This window comes from Mus musculus, chromosome 19 (genome assembly GCF_000001635.26).
Source record: "Mus musculus strain C57BL/6J chromosome 19, GRCm38.p6 C57BL/6J".
In the NCBI taxonomy this organism is placed as follows: Eukaryota; Metazoa; Chordata; class Mammalia; order Rodentia; family Muridae; genus Mus; species Mus musculus.
Genome location: NC_000085.6, coordinates 60,611,107 through 60,633,796, shown reverse-complemented (window position 1 = coordinate 60,633,796; position 22,690 = coordinate 60,611,107). Strand labels below are relative to the sequence as shown.

Sequence of the window (22,690 nt, the reverse complement as noted above, 5' to 3'; positions counted from 1 at the left end):
TTCCCCTAAGTTATAAAAAGCTGGGGGATGCTCAACAGACTCTGGACCAGCATTTACTCCTAATCAACCACTTTCTTCTTATAAAAAAGAGCACACACAGTTGAAAGCTTTATTCTTACCAGGAAACTTGCACATCCTCTCTAAGCATAAGGTTCCATACTTCTCTAATTAGTGCTCATATGTGAACAGTATTTATGGCACATACCACAGCCAGGACCTAAGGCAAAATGGGACAATACTGAGGTGAGATCAGAGAGACCTGGATCCAGATGTGGAGCTGGTTCTTGGTAGGATATGTAGCTTTGGTCCTCAAGTTATTCATCTGTACAGTGGGATGATAACAAAATCTACTTGAAAGAATATCAATAAAGTGTGTTAGTACATGGACTAGTCATATAACAAGTGTCCAATGAATGACAGCATTTATTATCTTAGGACTGACCTTTATACTGTCACCTGTAGGGCTTGTTACACCTTCTTGCCTTGCTCTTGTCCCAGGTTTCTGAATCAGGAGGCCTGTGATGGACTGAGAGTTTGGATTATTATTGAAACCCTAGGCGATGCTGGGGATAATTATCTACTCTGATAATTACTAGGTCTTGTTAGAGAATACCTTGGGGTTGCATGTTAGAACTCCCTCCCACACCCTGGGTGCTTCAAACTCTGTGACTGTCCCACCTCAACTTAGGCCATTTAGGAGGGTAGGAGCTTTGCAGAGTGTTGTACAGGTAGTTCCAGAAGCTCCCTGGATGATCCAAGGGACAACAGGATCAACTGGAATGCATAACTCAAAATTCCTCCAAGACTTCTGACTCTGGTTCTAGTGCTCAGCAAAGTAGGTTGCCATTCCTGTACATGGCTTCATTTGACAGTCTGTGTGTATGTGTGTGTGTATACTTGTGCACATGTACACTTGGCATGTTTGCATCTGTATGTGTCTGTGTGCGTGGAGCCCAGAGGTTGATGTCAGATGTCTTCCTCAGTTGCTTTCCCCTTTATTTTGATGCAAGGCCTCTCATTGCCTTGAAACTCACCAATTATGCTAGACTGGTTGGTTGACCACTAAGCCCCAAAGATTCTCCTATCTCTTCTCCCCCATCTATGGGATTGTTGGCAAACAACACCATGCCTTTTTTTTTTTTTTAACATGGTACTAGGAAATAAACTTGGGTCTTTGGCTTCATGTTTGCTTAACAAACATGTTGTTCACTGAGCCATCTCCAAGTTCTTTCTCTGAAATATTATTTAAAAACAAACAAACCAACCAGAAATATGTACTAAAGCTCACTTCATAGATTCCATGTCCCATAGCCCTACATTGCTCTTCTTCTCTAAATGTTTTTCCTATGTGTACATTCAATGTTGAGTCCCCTTCTATCAGATATTATTTCATCCCACTTTTATGACCTACTTGTTTATATATTTGTCTCTCTACCTTCCACAACAGACTGTGAGCTCCCAAGACAGGAACTGGGTCTTAATGCAACATCATGATTTTTCCCCAAAGAACCAGCCTCAGTGTTGACTCAGGATGTCTTATTTTAGCTTTCATTGAAAAGAAATAAAGTCTAATTTCTGGCCCTGTATTTAATGCATCTTTATCACAATAAAAGGGAGAATTGTGAACAAAGAGCAAAATAACCCAAGCTACAATCTCTCCTAATAGAAATATAACATGGGTCTACTTGACCTGGACTTTGTTTCCAGTCTCTTTTTCATTGCCTAGTTTGTGCCTTATAGTTACCCAGGAAGCATGAATCCTACATGTCATGGTGCTAATCAAAGGCACTTAGAAATAACTCCACTGTTATTTAGCAAATTATTTTTAATCTTATGAGTAAACTTGCATCAGTGTGCAGCTGCTCATATCAAAGACAAGGGAATTGAGAAGGGGTGTTCTGGGAGCCTGCTGGGCTTGCTTCATAAAAGAAGGCTTGTTATCTTGTAATCTGTCTACAATCGTGATATTTCTAGGGGAGTAAATTGTTACTGTTTTGTCATTGGTGGCAATATAGCAATAAAATGTGAAGAGTTAAGAACTATCACAGACTCCTCAAGGGGACAGTTTCCAGAGGAAAGAGGGTTCTGATTCTGATCTCTTCTTCAGGCCTAGATAGGCAGACTTACTGTACACTCCTTTTTGTTATGCTTCTTTCTTCTGGGTAACTTTCTTCTAGAAGTATCAGTTACTCTAATCTCTGGCCAGTTTTGTTCACCTGCCCATAGAGCTTCCATCTGCAGTAGGACTCCCCGGACCAAGGAACATCATAATTGTCCCCTAATTTGGAGACAGGCTTCCCACAACCTTGTCTTCTTTACCAATCAGGCATTAGCTCAAATGTCACTTTCTTAGAGAAAACTTGGCTTGACTATAATTTTCCTGGCAGGAATGATGATAATTCAAAAGAGACACTTGTTCCCCTTTGGCTATTTCAAAAGAGATAACTTGTTCCCTTTGGCTATTAGACTATTGAAACAATGGTTCCCAAGGAATTGTAATTTCCTCCAGAATTTCACATGAGTAGAAAGAAAGACATGGTGCCAACCAGAGTAGAAACTTATCTCCTGGAAGGAGATTTTACAGTTCTGAGAACTTATCAGGCCACTTTGCAGGAGAGACTAGAGCCAAGACAATGATGGTGGATAAACCACACTTTGACTAAACTGTTTAGTTGTTTGTATCTCTTGCCTTCTATTTAAACTTCGACCCCATGTCAGAACTCCAAAGATGGACTTGGGTGAGGAGTCACTTGGGGAGAGGCAGTGACCCCCTTCTTTGCTCCTTTTCCCAACATGTCCACATTGAATATTTCCCCCTTTCTGCTTTTCACTGTTACTTGTTTTCTTTTTTCTTTTCCTTCTTTCTTAAAAAAAAAAATCCATTGAAGACAGGTGGACCAACTTAGCTTGCTAGGGCTTCCAAGGCATAGTCCCTGACTCCAATAACTCAGGTAAGAATTCTACCTGCCTGAAGCATCTTTGGCCCATCAGCGGTCCCTTCCGATGCTGGGTGAGTAGGTGTCTGGTTCAGTGAAGCCTTCAAATGACTGTAGCTCTAGGTGGTATCTGACTTCAAGGACCAGGATGACTGCAGGTGAGAGCTGCCCAGTTCAGCACCTCCACGCTAAGAAAGGTATCCTTAGCTATTGTTGCCAGCCCCTGAATATTGGCTGATGTGATCAACAGAAAAGTCCCAGCAGGCTGAACCTTTCAGAGAGTAGGGACTGGAGACCCAGAGAGGCTATTTAGACCCAACTACAATGCCATGTGGTGTTAAGATTCCTGTTACTGATGATAAACTAAAGTTCCAAGTGATTAGAAAAATCTGCCTTTGGTTGAGTTCCTGGCTGAGGAGAGGTGGGAGAGGTGGGAGGGTGGCAGGAATCTTAGAATGGGCTCTTGGTCTCTGTTATTACTGTGACTTCTGCCTGCCCTGCTTAGCCAGTGAAGCTCTTTCTGCCCTGTATTTCGCATTTCTCACTGAACCAGTGATTTCTGGTCTTTTCTGGAGAACTCTTCTTTCACCATTTCCAGTCCCCTTGAGGAGCTTCTTTCTCTCAAGCTAAGCATCAGGGTTGGTGTCACATTTTTGTAAGCAAAGACTTATGCTGGGCAGAGATGCATTTTAGCTAGAACACAGCACTAAACAAACAAGAACTAGACTAGAATAATCTTTGTAGAAAATATAGGCAGGTATTTTTGTCATCTTGTGGGAGTGTAAGCCTTCTTCAGCAAGTCAAAAAAAAAATCCAGATGCTATAAACAGCAGGCTGGCATACTAGACTGTTTAAAAACAACTCAGATCAACACAAAGCACCACACAGAGAGAAAGAGGCACAGGCATCAGACTTTATCTCTAACAAAGACCTAACATATTTAATAGACTCAGTGAGAACAAAGTCAAATAGACTCCAGTTTTTAAAACAGGCAAAGGATGAAGTTGGAGTGAGTACAGTTATTTAAAGCCTATACTTCTTTTTCAGAGGACCCAGTTTGGTTCTCAACACCCACATCTGGTCCTGCATTAATATGCACATACCCACAACCCCACACATACATACATAACATACAATTAAAAGTAAAATAAATATTTAAAACCAAGTAAAGGATACAGCTAAGATAATTGAAAGAGCAAAAGTTTTACTTAATAACCTATTAAAACAATGCTCCTCAACCTGTGGGGTTATCTGTTTTCTTTGTGGGGGTTGCACATCAGATATCCTGCTTAGCAGATATTTATATCACTATTCATAACAGTAGCAAAACTACAGTTATGAAGTAACAATGAAAATAATTTTATAGTTGTGGATCACTGTAATGTGAGGAACTACATTTAAGGGGCACAGCAATTGGAAGGATGAAAACCACTGTATTAAAATATACTTGGGAACCAGGCAGTGGTGGCACACACCTTTAATCCCAGCACTTGGAAAGCAGAGGCAGGTGGATTTCTGAGTTCTAGGCCAGCCTGGTCTACAGAGTGAGTTTCAGGACAGTCAGGGTATATATATATATATATTTGGGTATTTATTTTAGAAACACACTGGGAATTGGGAAAAGACCCCATTCATAGGCCTGGGAAGGACACAGGAAAAAGGCATTCTTAGCTGTGGCTGGGATTTATAATTGAATGTTCGTCTCCATTGAATGCTTTACAAAAACAAACAAACAAACAAACAAACGAAACTATGTGTGTGTTTCTGCAAGTATTTTAGAGCTTGTGCTTGCTTGCCATATGTGACTATTGAGCATTGGAATGTGGCCAGTCAGAAATGAGGTGTGCTGAAACTACAAAGTATATACCAGACCTTAAAGGTAATGTAAAACATCTCATATTTTTATATGTTTAAAAGTTAAAATAGCACTATTTGGTCAGGAGGTTAAAACAAAAACAAAACTAAACAAACAAAAACCTAAACTCTTGCCACATAAGCCTGACAACCTGAGTTTAATCCTTGTAATCTACAGAAAGAGAAGGAGAGAATAGACTTCATAGAATTATCCTCTGATATTCACTTGAGCTCCATAGTGTATGTGCACCCATGCTCTCTGACATTATCAATAAATAAAGAGTAATTTAAGAAAATGGTACTATTTTGAAAGTATATACTTCAATTAAATATAAAATTTGATGTTTATCTGTTTCCTTTTGCTCAGCGTAGCTACTAGAAAATCTGATTCATGCATGTGTATTTTAGCAGACATGCTTTCTAGAATACGGCTAAGGTAATGCTTGCAGAGTAAATGCCTAAGGTGAATACTATAAAGAAGTGTTATGAATAGACTCTCTGACCCTTAATTAACAAGGCTTCCAAGACTAAAGGTTCTCATTAATCCATCCTGGGAGGTTATGAGAGGCCAGAGGAATCCATGTTTGTCTCTGACTCTGTGGGGTTAAAAGTTGGCCACATCTCTGTGTCTCTTGCCTCTCAGTTTCTTCTTGATGGGACATGGAGGGTTGAGGTCATCATTGAGGCCCCTGCTGTGCTAAGAGAAGTGGATAGGAGTCTTCCTAGCTCATCTTTACCATGGAGGGTAAAAGGTGTTCCTGACACTAGTTTCTGGCCCAATAGAGTCATATGGTCAGTTTTACAGGTTTAGGAGAGCAGTGTAATAGCATCTTTTTGGACAGAGGATTTCAAATCAAAGCTGGATGAAGATGCATATGATGGTTTGGATCTGAAGTGTATCTGCAGGCCTATGTGTTTAAACACCTGAGGCTTGACTGGTGGTGTTATTTTGGAAGATTGCAAGGATGGGTTGGCTACGGTAGGTCACTGGTTGTGAGCATTTGAGGGCTGTAGCCCAGCCCTATTTGCAATTCTGTTCTTTATGTTTCCTTCCACCAGGAACTAGCCATGCTGCAAGTTTCCACAACCACAAATGAAGCGGCTGTGTCTTCACTGTCATAGTGAGCTGATACCCCTGAAACTGTGAGCCAATGTAAACCTGCTATGTCTTCACTCCCATGGTGAACTGATACCCAGTGAGCCAGTGTAAATCCCTCCTTCCTTAAGGTGCTTTTGTTCTATATTTTGTGGAGCATGGAATAAAGTAACTCATACAGAAAATTGATACCAAAAAGTGGGGTTGCAGTGGTGTGTGTTGTGGTGTGCCTGGCTATATGGTTGTGGCCTTCAGAACCAGATTGTGGAAGAGTTTGAAGTGTCAGGTTAGTGGGTGCTTTAAGAAGATAGCAATGGTAGCTGGGCGTGGTGGCGCACGCCTTTAATCCCAGCACTTGGGAGGCAGAGGCAGGCGGATTTCTGAGTTCGAGGCCAGCCTGGTCTACAAAGTGAGTTCCAGGACAGCCAGGGCTATACAGAGAAACCCTGTCTCGAAAACCCAAAAAAAAAAAAAAAAAAAAAAAGAAGATAGCAATGGGATTTTATGGTGAGATTTAGTGGAAATGCAGATAGCAAAGATTGTGCTCATGTGGTTTCTCAGAGAAACAAAGACTCGGTTGGAATTGACTAGAGCCATTTATGTTACGTTTTGCCAAATAATCTGGATGTATTTTGGTCCTGTACTGAAAATCCAAATGAGGATGATTTTTAAAATAATGGACTAATTTATTTGTAGAAGAAATTTCAAGAAAGCAAAGTAGCCAAGAAGTGGCATGGTTGTTTCTTGCTGCTTTTAGTCAGATTTACACTGCGTATCCAGAATAAAAACCACATAGCATAGAGATATAAAAAACATGGAATTTGATATGGGAAGGAGCATGAATATACTTAAAATTGTGGGCAAAGTGGGTGTGGACAAACCATTAGCGAAAAAAATAAGCTTTTTGCACTAGAACATAAGAAAAAATGGCTTATGGGAAAGACCCTACCACTGAATGCTCCAATAATAGTACTGAAAAAAAACACTTGAAGGACCTTAATTTGAAAGGAGAGTGCTGAAACCCCTTGCTTGAATAGGGTAGCCTAAGTAAGAGATTCTAGGAATGTGAGGGTATTTTCTAAGAAAAGCTTCAAGCACTGAATGAAATGAGCCTAAGAGGGAGTCTCTGTGTGCTCTAGGTGGCAGAGCGATAGGGATAGGGTTCCAAGCCCACTAGAGTGCACATTACACTATGCTACTCATGGAGTTACAGGGTTGACTGTGTACCATGCTAACTTTTTGGTCTTGCTTTAGTCCTTTTTCTTTGCTATCCTCCTGTTTCTCTCTTTGATGAGAATGTTTATTCTATGCCATTGTACATTGAGAGGATGTAACTCACTATTTTGTTGAGTTTTCTTTGAGTATCAAAGAGATTTTGAACTTTGGACTTTGAAGTGTTGGGGCTGTCAAAACTATTTTGTCTCTTGAAGCTGATTTTTATTCATATTCCTGTATGAGCCTGTGGAGGCTGGAGCAGGATAGTAAGACTTGGACTCAAAATGCTCCTGGAGCTTGGTTCATATTTTAACACCTTGTCACCAAATTTTGGGGGGGGTTAACCTGGGGATGTTACAGGGACTGGCTAACAGAGTGGGGCACACAGGGTGTGCCTTTAACAGTCATGCCCCAGTATCACTTGTGGTTCCATTTCCTCTGCTTCTTGATCCATCAAGATGTGAACAAGCATGCCCCAACCTCCTAATGCCCAGATGGAGATATCTAACTATCATGATTTCTTCACCACAGTGGATGGACTCTCTTTATAACTGTGAGCTGGAATCAATCCTTCTTCCTGTAAATTGCTTCTATTTGGTATTTTATCATAATGAAACAAGTTAACTAATTCTATGGAATATAGGAAGCCAAAGACCATTTAGCTAGCTCCCAGCAATTCTCCACAGCTATGCAGTTCTCCTTTCTGGAGCACAAAGGTGAACTAGAACCCCAAGTGAGCTGGAATGTTATAAATCTGTTGGAAAATGGGGAACAGAGCTAGTATGTCTAAAATGCACTCAGAGGTCACCATGGCTGGATTTTTGCTTTCCCCCTTCACAGGAGTTTCCCCTTAGAAGTGGTTGTTTCCCATTCTAGTCAAGAAACCAAAGCTTTGGAGATATTTGTTCATACTCAGATGACCATATTTCTCATTGTATGACTTGTAGAGAGTATTCAGTGCAGAATAGAGAGCCTCACCACACCATCTAATAAGAACCATGGTGAAAATACATCAAATCAGGTATTTTCCCTCTCATGCAGCTAAAGAGGGTGCAGGGATGGCATAGGGGTGAACAGCATTCAGGAGCCCAGGCATCTGCTTTTTCTGTACTGCCACCATCAGTAAGTAAGTGGCTTTCATCTTCAAGGTTGCCTCTTCTTCAAATTGCTCAGCATTGAAGTTTCAGCCATCATGTCTACAGCCTGGTGAGGAAAAGGAGGTAGAGAAAAGGAAAAACAAATCAGCTATTTTCTTCAGAAATTGTAATTAGCTACATTTCTCTGCCTACATTTCCCCGAGTAAGAGTTCATCACTGGAGTGCAAGGTAGGCACGTTGGGTGACTACACCGGGGATTCTAAGAACAGGTGAAATAGGCACTGGTGGGCATTGTGGTTTGAGTTTGAAATGCCCCTTGTAGGCACCATGTGTTTGTATACTTAGTTCCTAGCAGGTAGTGCTGTTTTGGAAGCTTGTAGGAACTTTAGGAGGTGGAGCCTCATTGAAGGAAGTATATCACTGGGGGCAGGACTTGAGGGTTATAGCCTGGCTCCACTTGCTGACTGTATTTTTTTTTCCTAATACGCCCCCACCATCACATCTGAACTTTTATCCTTGCCTTCCTTGGCATGATATATTGTACCCTCAAATCATGACCCCAAATAAATCCTTCTTCCCTTAAGTTGCTACTTGCCTGGTATATGGTCACACTTGTGAGACAAGTGACTAACAATGCAGACAAGTCACAGTTGTCATCACCCTCTGCAGGGCCGTCAAATCCTTGGACATACTTCACACCAGAGAGCCCGATCTGCTCCCCTCTTTCTGCATCGCAGATGTGGCTCATCTCAACAGGGGGACATGGAGAAATGTTATTCACCTCTCTTGGCTTGTGTGTCTAAATGGATAACAGGTTGTTGACTAAACCAGAAATCCTGAGTTTGGTTCAGCTTTTGGAAACCTGAGCCAATATGGCAGTTTCCATTCACCACAATGGACTCACATATGGGGAAGACAGCACTGCCTTAGGGCTGGGCTGGAGGTTACAGTGTATACTAGGGTATTCATGTCCCACTCTCTCAAGCATACTCTCTGACTTGCTCTGACTCTCAAGACATGCTCTCTGCACACACTTTCTTGCTACCTCTCCCCCCATTTTTGGCATAATATGTACGTACATTGTATGAGTTTGCGTGTTTTGTAGTTATGCCTGCACATGTGTGCATATATATGTGGAAGCCAGAAGTTAGTCTTGATGTCATTCTTTAGGATGATCCACCTTGGTTTATTTGTTGAGACAGTACTTCTCACTGGCTTGGAAATTGCTGAATTGACTAGTCTGGTCTGGATGTGGAAATTTTTGGTTTCTTTAACAACTCAGGTATGTCACATGTTTTTCTGGAAACTGTCTTGTAAGGAGGCCTGTGATATTTTGCTGAAAACAGACACTTGAGAGGGCACATGATGTTTAGAACGGATATAAATGGAACCCCACAAACAGCGAGAGGACAATATTGCATTGCTATGCTGTGCAATGCTTTGCTTCTGTGCTGATCTTCACTTCATAGAGAGAAGCCAACAAAGAACTTCTCTTGCTGCTTCCATTGAGTCAGGCTGATTTGGTGGAGCCTTGTGGTTTCTGCTGGATCTTGCAGCTGCTACTGATTTGTGTTTGGTGTTTGGTGTTGAACTAGACTGCTGGTATCCTGACAATGAAGAGTAGATTTGCCCTAAAGAACTACTTCGAAGAAGAAGAATGAGGAGGAGGAGGAGGAGGAGGAGGAGAAGAACTACTAAACAGGTCCACAAACTCCATTTCCTATTAACTTTCTTTCTCCCATACCTCTACTCAGTGGTCTAGAAGGGAAGCTGAAATATTTGAGAACTCTAAATAAAGTAGGTTTAGAGAGATCTAGGCCTAAAGTGGTCAACTAGTGAGCCTCAGAAAAGCTTGTCTTCATTTCCATCCCCCCAGTGTTGCAATCATAAGCACATGCTACTGTGCCCAGCTTTTTTGTGTGGGTTCTGAGGAAATTGAACTCAGACTTATACGTTTTCAGGGCTAACAGTTTACTGACTGAACTATCTCCCTAGCATACCAACTGTCTTTTTAATGCACTCAAATAAATCCCCCCAACTCATATATGTACATATTTAGAAAAGGAACTTCTAGAGTTACAGTCTGTCAACCCTAACCACCCTACAGGTGAGAAATGCCCTCTGTGATCTGTGGAATGGAGGAGGGGCACTTTGTTATGCATCCTGTCCACTGGGCAACTTCACAAATCAAATATTGGGTCTAATTTTTAAAACCATTTTCCTAACAATGGTTTTCCATTTAATTCCCCAGAGTTAATATGTGATGGTTTCCCTTAACAAATGACCTCCTTTAACTTCATTAGCTCATAATTAATTTGCTAGCATGTAACCAAGATAATTAACACTTCTGATTAGTGTTAGGCAAAATAGGAGTCTCTTTTTTTTCATGGTTAAGGCAAACATTGATTAAAATCAGAGCTGTTTCTTAAATTTCCTTACAATTTAATTAAATGAAAGTGGTGACTGACAATTTGTAGCAGTGGTTTAAAAACTAAATTGGAAGAGAGATGAATGGGTCTGACCACTGGGCACTTCATCACCAGCTCCTGTTAGATAATTTTACTTCTTTTACTTCAAATACAAAGATACAAAGCAAAAGAGTTGAGTGGCATCTGACTGTAGCAACCATTTTCATAAACATAACCTTTTGAGTGGTCCAACCCACAGTGGTCTACAAAGCCTTTCCCTCTGGTATCTTGTTTGGTTTCACACAGCTCTGTGATGGGGATAATGAAGAGGGACCAATCTTAGGAGCTTTTATGATGAGAATACAGCCCCAGAGAAGAACATAGAAGTATTGCTGATGCCAGAAACTGTGCTTCCTGCAGGCTGAGTACTGCTCTCCATTCTCCTACAGGCTAAGACCAATGTCAGGTGATCCAAGCCTTCTTGCATCACTTTCAAGGTCTTGCATGTCTCTCTAGGTCACCTACATACATTTTTAGAGTAGGACTGAAATAATCAAGTTGTCCAAGGCACAAAAATTAAGGAAGCCTTCACTGTCACAAGGTTACACTTAGGTGTTATACCCTGGGAAGCCAGGTGTGCATCACCTAGCTAACATGGGATCGAGACTCATCCATCAGGCCTGCACTAAGCATTTTGATGTATCATTTCCTTTAATTCTCACAACAGTATTGGTGATGTGAATGTTGCCAGAAATTTTGTTCTTTGTTCAAGTTCATTTCCTAATGAGGAAAAGAGCTTAGAGGGATAACATACTTGTTCAAAGGCAAAACTGAAGGTGACAGTGTGAGCCAATGGTCTTCTACTCTTCTGACTGGGATACCTGGAAGCAGGATAGGGAAAGGAAATGGAGCACATTGCCTCACATGACTTTGGAAGCATGACTTTAGTGTGGGTGAGAAGGGTGGGATCTATAGAATGGAAGCCAAAGAACCTTCTTGAATCCCACAGGCAGGTAAGATCCTGCAGAGAACTGGCCTCTTGATATTCTCCTAGTCTTATAGACAGAATGTCATCAAGAGATTCTGCTTCTCTTTCTGGATTTTCTCATATGGAGTCTTTGCCCAAAGATAGAGGCAGATACAGTAGGCATACTCAGTGGAGTTGGGCTATGGCTCAGGTGTTGGGGTTCCAAGTTTTGGGGGCCAATGGGAGGACATTTTCTGGAAGTCCTTCTATAGTGTCTTCTCAATACCAGAGCACAGAATGTTTGTTCTTTGCGAAGGAAATCTGGAGCAAGAGGTTAGAACTACAGAAGTAGAGAACCCTGGGGCTATGAACAGCACTCCAAGGACAGCCAGCCCAGAAACCAGTGTGTAAGCAGGCACAATCCAGAATTGCAGCTGACCCAAGAAGCTGTGATCTATAATTTATACCCCGCTCCTTCCAGAAAGAACTTGTGGCATTTGCTAGGGGATTTGTAACTGTGGGTTTTGCTTTGATGATATTAAGATTTAGGTGGTCCCTGGGGTTAAGTGGTCCTGAATTCAGACCATCTGTGAAGCAGCTTCTCATGGAGCAACTGCTCTCATCCTCACAGGCCTGCTGCAGAGTCAGCTGCTACTCTCTATGTGACAGATGGAGAGATAGGCTCAGAGGCAGAAGTGACTTGCCCAAGGCCCCACACCTCAGGGAAGGCAGGAGTGAAACTCAGAGCTGTTTGGTTGGAATTGCATCCAAGGCTTCATGGGAAGCAGATGGTGATAGTGTTGTCCATTTATTGTTCAAATCTCTTCCATGCCTGCAGTCATTTTAGGTATGACCCAGTCCTGCAAATTACCCAGATGGCTCTAGCTACCCACTGTTCTCAGTCATATTTCCCTGGGCCTAATTCTATCCAAAACATGGGTCTTGGCTACTTTTGAATAGATTATCATCCATCATATAAAGGAAGGAGGGAATGGGATGAGAAGTAACCATCTGTATGCTTTATGCCTACCTTAGTCATAAAGATACTTACTTTTCATTCCTGCAAAAAAAGGGTTAGATTGTAGATTATGAAGACCCTTAGGAATATCACCCTGGAGCCTAACTATCTAGTTCTTGTGTTGGTTCTATCATTGGGTATTTATTGGTCAACTGGGAATGCCATACAAATACTGTAGATGCCCAAGGTCAAATGTAAGCAGAATTGGTTGCTTCTGAGGTCTCTGGCTTGCAGATGGCTGTCACTTTACTATGACTATACATGCTTTCTCTCTTGTTTCTTCCTCTTATTTAAGAAAAAAAATCATGTGTATGGGCAGTTTGCTTGTATGGCTATCTGTATCATGTGTGTGCAGTGCTTGTAGAAGCCAGGAGAGGGCATTTGATCCATTGGGACCAGAATTACAGATAGTTACAGACTGCCATGTAGGTGCTGGGAACAGAACCTGGGTCCTCTGCAAGAGCATCCAGTACTCTTAACCATGGAATAATTTCTCTAACCTCTCTTCCTTTTCTTTTAAGGAAACCAATCATATTGAGTTGGAACCTTACACTTACAACTTTATATAACCTAAATTATGTGTCTTGAATTGGCCACATTGGGGTTTAGAGCTTTAATAACAAATGACCTAAACAAAGAACCTTTCTAAATCTCAGTTGCTGTATCTGTTACATGATAATAATAAAAGCAACTAGTTGATTGGCATGGTGGCGCAAACCTGTGATCTCAGTACTCAGGAAATGTATGAGGAGGATCAGAAGTTTCAGGTCATTCTTGGTTACATAAAGAATTTGAGGCTAGGCTGGACTAAATGAGACCTTGCCTCATTTTTAAAAAGTGAGTGGTTTTTGTTGTTGTTGTTGTTCTTGAGCAATTTAAAACCTCTTTCAAGTACACCAATGCACAGCATACAGCAAGGACTCAGTGTGCTAAGCATCATTGCCAATATCATCACCATCATTGTCATCCCACCTATCACCATCACCACCACTATTATCATCACAAGCACTGTTAATTATCATCATTGCCATCATCATTATGATTGCCACCATCATCACTACTACCATCATTATCAGTCACCAATATTGTCGTCATCATCATCATCATCAGTCAGTAATATTGTAGTTATCACCAGGACATTGTTTTGATCAGTCTAAAGAATGAGCATGATCTATAGGGATGGTGGTTTCAGACCTCTGGCTCTGTTACTATTCATGGTACCATGTTGCAGTCACAGAAGATAAAACTGCAAAGATTTTGACTTTGATACTCAAAGCTGATTTTACAAATGAAGAAGTACTGGAGGACCAGAGTTGGTGACTCAGCTAGAATAAAAATGCTAGTACTTTTCTGTTCCTGTTCTATTGTCATTATGGCTGCTCAACCATTTCAGTGTTCAACAGAGCCAGAGAGTGCTTCTATCCCATCCCTGTTGGAGCCATGCATGAAGTATTTGAAAAATCCAATTTGTTTTTCCTCTCAGTGTTTTATGAACCATTTCTTTTGTGTCTTAGCAGAGTGCCCATCATAGACTGGATGAATAAAAGTCATTAATTACAAAATCCTTATGCAAGGAACTCCAGCCCAGCTCCTCTCTCTAGCCGCAGTCTCTCAGCTCCTGCTCTGATAATGACATTGCAAGGATAGCCCAACATTTTCATTGCCTGATTCTGCCCATGAATTCGTGTCTCCTCGGGAATCTGGATGGAAGCCCTAACTCACCAGACTTCAGTCAGAGAGGGGAATGATGATTCACTCGTTTTGACAGTATAATCTCTCTAGTTAGAAATATTCAGACTAAAAAGCAAAAACTTCAGTAAAGCCTGACATTGTTTCCACCACAACTCTCCCACTGTCTCTCTCCAACAGGATTCAGCTGTGGTCTGATATAGGGCATGATTGCTGGGTGGGTGGGGGGCTAAACTCTGGCTCAGGATTTGCCAGAGTCTCTCCCTTGCCAAGGATTGCTTTAGGATTGGACATGTGACCCATTTCTGGCCAATGGTACTTTGAAGATCTTGATTTAGATGAGAAAGTATCTCTCTCCATGTCAGGGATGCAAGTGTTTTGTGAGGAATGATGCCTGCAACATTAATCTTAAAACCAGGGAAGCAAGAGTGGTGAGATAAGCTCCCAGAGTAGCCCTATATCATGGAGATGTGATCCCTATCTGAGTCTCCAGCTCTCATGCTTGTTATGTTAGACATGTGCTAGTCTGTTTCATCATGGGTATGAACAAATACATATAGGAACAATATAAATGAGGGAAGACTTATTTTGATTGATTTTTTTTAAGAGTTCAGTTTTTGGTTGCTTGGCCCCGTGTACTTGATCAAAACATCATGGTAGCATAACTGTAGAGGATCTTCTTTACAACCTCCAAAGTCAGTCTCCTAGTAACCCACCTCCTTCAGCTGCACCTCACCTCCTAAAGTCTCCACCACCTTCCACCATCATTTCTGGAAGAAGTTTTCAATACTCAAGACAGTGGGGACATTTAATATTCAATTAGATAACTTCCAGGTTTTAGTTTATATGTAGGGGCTGGAGAGATGGCTAAGAGCACTGGCTGCTCTTCCAGAGGACCTAGATTAAATTTCCAGAGCCCATATGTCAGCTCACAATTGTCTCTAAGTGCAGTTCCACGGGATCTGATACCCTCTTGTGGCCTCTGTGGAGACCAGGCATACAAATGGTACATGAAACAAATGCAGGCAAACCACCTATACATATAGAAAAGTGTGTGTGTGTGTGTGTGTGTGTGTGTGTATACCTACCTGTATGAATTTATGTATACTACATGTGTGAAGGGCCAGAAGAGGCTGTGAGATCCCCAGAAACTAGAGTTACAGGTGGTTGTCAGCTGCCTGATTGTGTTCTGGGAACAGAACTCAAGTTCTCTGTAAGAGCAGAAATCACTCTTAACTATTGAGCCATCTCTCCATTTCTGACACCTTCCAGTTTAAGGCAGGTGTTTTGGGATGCTACTTATTTCCCAAGTCCAGATCCCCAGCCATCATGGGCCAGTGGCAGAAGCAGAGGTGACTAAAGGTCTTATACATAGTACTTGAAGTATTAGCCAGAGCAATTCGACAACAAAAGGAGATCAAGGGGATACAAATTGGAAAAGAGGAAGTCAAAATATCACTTTTTGCAGATGATATGATAGTATATATAAGTGACCCTAAAAATTCTACCAGAGAACTCCTAAACCTGATAAACAGCTTCGGTGAAGTAGCTGGATATAAAATAAACTCAAACAAGTCAATGGCCTTTCTCTATACAAAGAATAAACAGGCTGAGAAAGAAATTAGGGAAACAACACCCTTCTCAATAGTCACAAATAATATAAAATATCTTGGCGTGACTCTAACTAAGGAGGTGAAAGATCTGTATGATAAAAACTTCAAATCTCTGAAGAAAGAAATTAAAGAAGATCTCAGAAGATGGAAAGATCTCCCATGCTCATGGATTGGAGGAGATCCTTTCATAGAGCAAACTTATGTGGTCTAGTTTTGAGACTTTCCTCAGGCATATCATTGGAGTCTCAGCTGATAATACATAGTTCTCCAGAAGAACCTAGACTTAATCATTCATTTCACCTAAGAGGTTGATGGTAAGACCTTTTCCCAGGCAAAAGTGGTGTCAACTCCCAGTTAGGGATGGAAGGAATGTAAAGATACCTTGTGAAAGAAAGGCCATAGGTTTCCCCCACTCTACACCTCTTCCTAACACTGTGTCTGTTTTAGTTACTTTTTCTGAGGCTGTGATGACATATTCTGAAAAGAGCAACCTAAAGGAGAAAAGGCCTATTGTGAGGCATAGTCCAGTTGATAACAGCAGCTGATATAACTGTTCACAGCACATTTGCAACTGGAAAGCAGAGAACAATTGTGATTTGACTAATATCCCTCCCCTCTAGGCTCATATAATTGAATGCTTAGTCACGAGGGAGTGGCACTATTTTAAAAAGATTAGGAGGTGTGCTCTTGTTGGAGTAGGTGTGGCCTTGTTGGAGGAAGTGTGTCACTGGGGGTGGTTAGCTTTGAGGTTTCAAAAGCCCATGCCAGATCCAGTCCAGTCTTTCTCCCTCTCTCTCTCTCTCTCTCTCTCTCTCTCTCTCTCTCTCTCTCTCTCTCTCTCTCTCTCTCTCTCTCATTCTCTCTCTCTCTCTCCCCCTCTCTCTCTCTCTCCCTCTCCCTCTCCCCCTCCCCTCCCCCTTCCCCTCCTCCCCCCTCCCTCTCCCTCTCCCTCTCCCCCCCCTCTCCTTTTCTCCCTCCCTCCTTTCAGATCAGGATGTATCTCTCAACTACTTCTCCAGCACCATGCTCCCTACCCTATTGATAATGGACAAAAGCTCCACAGGTCCCTGGCAAGATTTCTGGCCAGCTTACTTGGTGTCACACTCAAGCCTCTTTCTGCTCTTTTTCCAAGAATAGGAAGGGTAAGTAAGAACAGTTAGTAGGCAAGAGTCCCAGAATGGCTTAAGTGGCTATACCTCCACTGGCTTAGTGCCTAGAGGTAATAATTCCTGCTAGACTATGGACTCATCCTAAGATAGGCGTGCAGGCCTAGCACTGATCAGAATATCTAGAAACAGGTAACAACTGTTGGTGCAACAGCAAGACTGAGCACAGCTGGAGGTTTCTATGCAGTACCCTTTGAAGTCATTTCTGCACACAGACTAGGGGGTGCTGGTCCCACTGATGTGTTTCTCTACCATGATCCAGATTCCTCTCTCCAGTCTCCTCTCAAAGATCTGGATCCTCCAGAGATTCAGAATAAACCCTGCTGCCTGTCTGGCCAGGTATTTGGTCACAGTGACAAGAAGTAATGCAAGTTTTGTGACAGAGTTTGGCATGCACAGGTCTTGAAAGCTCAGCTCTCCCCAGAAAACTTCATAGTGCCCACATGAAAGAGCACTGTTTCAGAGGAGAGCCACGGGTGCTCTTCTGATGGCATTCTGACCCAGGAAAACTCTAGGTCTTGGCAAACTATGGCCTGCTGTTTGTATGGCTTCATTTTTCAATATTTCAAATCTTGACATTATATTCACATGTTGGGTCTTGGTTTACAATGCTTAAAGTGATTGCTATTTGGTCCCTGGTGTGCTTGTTTTCTGAGTCTAGCCTCTGCCAGTAGAGAGACCTGGCCTTGCTTTTGCCTTGGCTGCTCCACTTTCCCTGGGGAGGCTTGAAAATGAAGTTCCTTGGCTTAGTGCCATAGTCTACATGCTCTTCAGGCTTTTTCTGAATCACCCCAAAAGAAAGAGGGGTGCTGAGGTATGGGAGAGGTGTATGACCATTCTAGTCTCTCCCACTGAAGTCCACTGTGGGTTGCTCCTGGGAGGGACAGGTGTGTCCCTGCCAAGTTTGCAGCATCTTGTGGATAAAATCTAATGAGCTGCATTTAACAACAAGCCCTGCCATGTGGCTTTTCCCAGGGCTGCCCATCTGTCAGCTCTGGGAAGCCACTCTTCATGCAGCTGGAGCCCTCTCCAGCCATCAAATCAGGAGAGAGCCAAGGTCCCTTGAGCCACGTCCAGCATGTAGACCCGTAATCTTCACTCTCAGTTTGTGCCAGCTCCTGGCTGTTCTCCAGCCTCCCAATACCATCGCCAGATGGTACCTAACAGAGGGTGAAAATGCTCCCAGGAAGGTGTGGGCAACGGGGCAGTGGAGAAAAGAGAGCCCAAGTAAACCACAAGGTGCCCTGACCATGGCATGGCGAGTCTCCAGGTGTGAGCCAACTAGCTATTAAACTTCTATTTTTTTTTATTACTTATTTTTACTATTTTAAAACAAGCCACCAGAGTGGGCTCAAGTGGCTAATATCACTTGTCTAGTTTCACCAGGGTCTTCCTGCCCCCTTAAGATTCAGGGAATAGTATCTCTGACTTCATTCCAAAGCTTATATTTCTGCAGCCCTAGGCTCTGATTTGTGCTGCCCCTGATTTCCTGTTGACTGCAGTAGGGTCCATGTATCCTTGTGCTCATGTGATATATCCCATTACCCATCCCAGTTCTGAACCTGGAGACTAAGAAGAACATAACCAAGGCTGTCCTCGAGTTTACTATGTAGCTGAGGATAGCCTTGAACTTCGGATCCCCTGCTTTTACTCTTGAGTGCTGGGATTACAGATATGGGCTACTGTTCCCAGTTTGTTTTTTGTTTCTTGTTCTTGGTTTTTTGGTTTTGGTTTTTTGTTTTTGGTTTTTTCGAAACAGAGTTTCTCTGTGTAGCCCTGGCTGTCCTGGAACTCACTTTGTAGACCAGGCTGGCCTTGAACTCAGAAATCCACCTGCCTCTGCCTCCCAAGTGCTGGGATTAAAGATGTGTGCCACCACTGCCCAGCGGCCATTTGCTTTTATATTGTAGAGAACTAGCAAAGATGAGGTGCTTGCTAAGAGTTCTGGGAAGAACAGCTGTTCTGTGATCATCTCACCAGTGGATACCCAAACAGAGCTATCTTTAGGCTGGAATAAGGGCTGGGGAGATCCCAACTCCAGGACCTGTCTACAAACCATCTGGAACCCCTATACCCCAGGCAATGCTGTTCACATCAAACATTTGACCTAGCTTTGTGAGGGTTGTGATTGATGTCCTCTTGGTCCCCTAATGGATTCAAGCAGACTGCTTGCAAAGCCAGGATCCTGGACATTCACAGCCCAACTCTACTTGTGAAATAGAAAGCAAGATCAGACAAAAGAGTTGGGCAGGACAAGGGCAGAATCCAGTGTGCAGCTCTAAAATAAAATCCTGGGGTCAAGAACCCAAGCTGACTCCAGGGTGTGTGCCCTCTGGGGAAGAGTAGGTAGCATACTTTAGGTAGATGCTTAGGTGACGTTTGTGTGTGTCATGTGACTGCATAGATGGGCATTGCGGTGGGTACCTAAGGCAGGAAGAGTTGCTTTTCCTACCACTTTGAGGATACAGTCTGTCATGGCAGGGAAGATGTGGGGGTGAGAACAGCTCTAGGCTGTGATGGTAGGAGCAAAAGGCAGTTTTGGTATGAGTCCATATGTGGGATACAGAGCGATGATTGCTGGTGCTCAGCTCACTTCCTCCTTTAGACAGAGTCTCAGGGTTTTATCTCCTGGATGATTCCAAATCCAGTTCAGTTGACAAAGGAGATCAACCACCTTCTGCCCACCATGCTTCTTAGTCACCAGGCTCCACCTTGGGATGGGTTAGGGTCTGTGTCCTGTGGTCAAACAGGGCTCACATGAACACAAACAACCATGGATCTTGTAGCAATCTGGGTGGCACAAACCAGAGCTTGGGGAAGCAGAAATGTAAGCTCTGGGGAAGCCTAGGGTTGTTGAGGATGTCTGAGGTAGCTATTCAGATCTTAAGGGGTGGAAAGACCCTGGTAAAACTAGATAAGTTGTTTTACGTACATGAGCCCACAGTGGTAACCAGTGGCTTGTTCTGCAGCGAGTTTCCAAGCCTCAGTATCTGTACCACACTGGCTTTTAAAGGGGTAGATCTGCAGACCAGCTCTCTGTCTTGTGAAGCAGAAGGCTTTCAGTGGGTACTGCCAGCCCTTCGGACACTGGAAAGGAATTTGGGACATTAGAGTGTCTTTGCAGGATTTGAAAATTCAAAGAACTGCTGTGGCCTCAGTGAAATTGAACATAAATATGGGCTTCTCAAGAGAAGGAGTCACCCTTAGTGTCTATGGTGACTGTGTGTGTTTTTGTGGCTTTTAAAATTATGTTGGTCAAAGGATGTAGTTCAAAACAAGGTTCAAAGATAGAACAAAGTTTAAAATTCAAGTTTAAAAATTAAGTAAAAGTATACTAACTGGTTACTTATTTCTCTTACAATAAATTTTTTTTTGTAAATATGTGTGTGTGTGTGTGCATTGTGTAGCTTGTTTCTGTTTGGGTGTACATGTGTTGATGTGTGCTGTATGTGGAAGTCAGAGAATATCTTGGGGTGTTGTTTTCAGGCATTGTCCATGTTTTATGTATGTCTGTGTATGTGCACATGTGTGTAGAGGTACCCATGAAGGTCAAAGGGAATTATTGCATCTCTTAGAACTAAAGTTGGCATTTGTGAGCCAAACAGTGGGTTCTGGGATCTGGACTCCCATCTTCTGATAGAGCAGTAAGTTCTTTGACTGCTGAAACATTTTTTCAGTCCCCATGTTGGTTTCTGAGACAGGGCCTCTCACTGTCCTGACCCTTGCCATGTAGGCTAGGATGACTGGCCAAGGATCTGCCTGTCTCTGCTTCCCCAAGGCCAGAATTGTAAGCATGCACCATGCCTGTAATTTTTTTTTCATTTTTTTAAGCATGATTTTGGGGATCAGACTCGGTATTTACAAGGCAGTTACTTTACTATCTGAGCCATCTCAGTAGTTCTATAAGGAGATTTAATGAGGTATATTGTTTAGACTTAGAGATAAGAGAGGAGTGCTGATGGAATCAAACTCAATGTCCAAATATTCTGGCCTTGAGTATCATTTCTTGTTGTTCTTGTATTTGTTTGTATGTGCACGCCACAGCATGCCTGTAGAGCTCAGAGGACAACTTGCAGGAGTTTGTTTTCTCCTTCTACCATGTGAGTCCTAGGGGCCAAAGTCAGGCTTGGTGGTACATGCTTTTACCTGTTGAGCCTTCTTGTCTCTAGGAAGTCAAGCTCTGTCTTTATAAGACATTTGGGTTTTTATCAATTATGTTGAAGTTTCTGAATCTTAGTTGCCGATGGACAGCCTTCTTTTCCTTTCTATTGCCTCTTGCTTCCCCTGGCTTGGTGGATCCAGCCTTAATTTGAACAGTGGTGGCAGGAGTGTAGGAGGAAAGGAAAAAGAACAGCACTACACTGAATTGTGAGCATGCAGTGAGCTCTGAACATAAATGTATCTCTCACCCCCCTCAATTCCTGTGTTGAAATCCTCATCCCAAGGAAAGAAGAGGTAATTTGGTCATAGGTACAGAGCCTTAACACCTACATAAAGGAAGCCAAGAGAGACCCTGGACCGGTAGGTGCAGTGTCAATACCAGGCAAGAAGTCCCTCATCAGAAGGAACACTCCAGGAGCTTGGTTGAACTCTGTAAGCTTCCATACTACAGGAAATATTCTTCCGTTCTTAATAGCCACCTCCCTCTCTCCATCCCATTGATGGCATTTTACTATAAAGGCCAAGTCAACTAAAAATGGGGAAGTTCCAACTTGGGGTGAGAGGGGGGCAGGATCATAATACAGTTTGAGCTATCAGGAAGGAACACTGAGTCGGGAGTTCCCTTTAGTGGAGATCCTCTCCAGAACAGGCTGACAGCTGGGACTATTTTTATTCTTTGCGTGGAGAATCATAGCCACTTCGAGAAGGTGACATTTGGGGAGCCTCGTGGTGTTTGGTGGTAGTAGTCCCTATCAGCAACATGGAAGAGAGGAGAGAGGTACTGGTAGAAGTTCTAGAACCTGGGTGGATCCTGGCTGCCGCCAGGGGGAGACCTGGCGCGGCCTCCACTGCTCTCTGGAAAGCCTGTCAATTCTTGTCAACCCACTGTAGCTGCTGGAGCATTGGACATAAGGATGCATTGACCGGGTGAACCTCCTAGGGGAAGCAGCAATGCTTGGAGGCTCAGCAAGGGGGTTGGGGCGGGGAAAGAGCATTTTCCAGCTTGCTGCCTTCTACTGGTGGAAGCCAAGGCCGGGGAACCTGCGAGGTTGCTATGAACAAATTGTGTGCCCAGTTTGCTTTTCCACATCCACTGTGTGCTTACCTAAGACAGAAGAAAAGAAAGCACTCTGGAGGAAAAGTGGACTCTGAGGAGAGAGCATGGGGGCTTTTCTCCAGTCCAAGATCCAGGAAGGCATCCTAGAAGCAGCCTGCTCCCGTGATAAAGAGCTCTGGGCAGCAGGTGTCTGTTAGAGCAGGCTCCTATTAGAACAGGCTCAGAATTTCTGCAATGCCTGTTGCCATGGCAAACAGCCATTCACAGAACCAAGCTGATCATTCCAGAATCCCACCCCGCAGTTTAGCCTGTGACCCAGTCCAGTGAAGAGGAAAAGCTAGAAGCTGAGCCTCTAACTTCAGTTTAAGCAGTCTGCCTCACCTTCCATGGGCACTGGCCCATGTGTCACGTCC

General features: G+C 42.9%; 1 long non-coding RNA gene across 2 annotated transcripts; it reads right to left on the bottom strand.

The window, feature by feature from the left end:
* Positions 1-3,835: 3,835 nt before the first annotated feature.
* Gm46652 lies at positions 3,836-22,567 on the bottom strand. Of its 2 annotated transcripts, XR_001782669.2 has the most exons (3): positions 22,326-22,567; positions 11,421-11,487; positions 8,311-9,805 (listed from the first exon to the last, which is right to left on the bottom strand). It is a non-coding gene; the product is annotated as a predicted gene, 46652 (long non-coding RNA). The 2 variants fall into 2 exon arrangements; XR_003952898.1 differs by lacking the exons at positions 8,311-9,805; positions 11,421-11,487 and adding an exon at positions 3,836-8,304.
* Between the last annotated feature and the right edge of the window lie 123 nt (positions 22,568-22,690).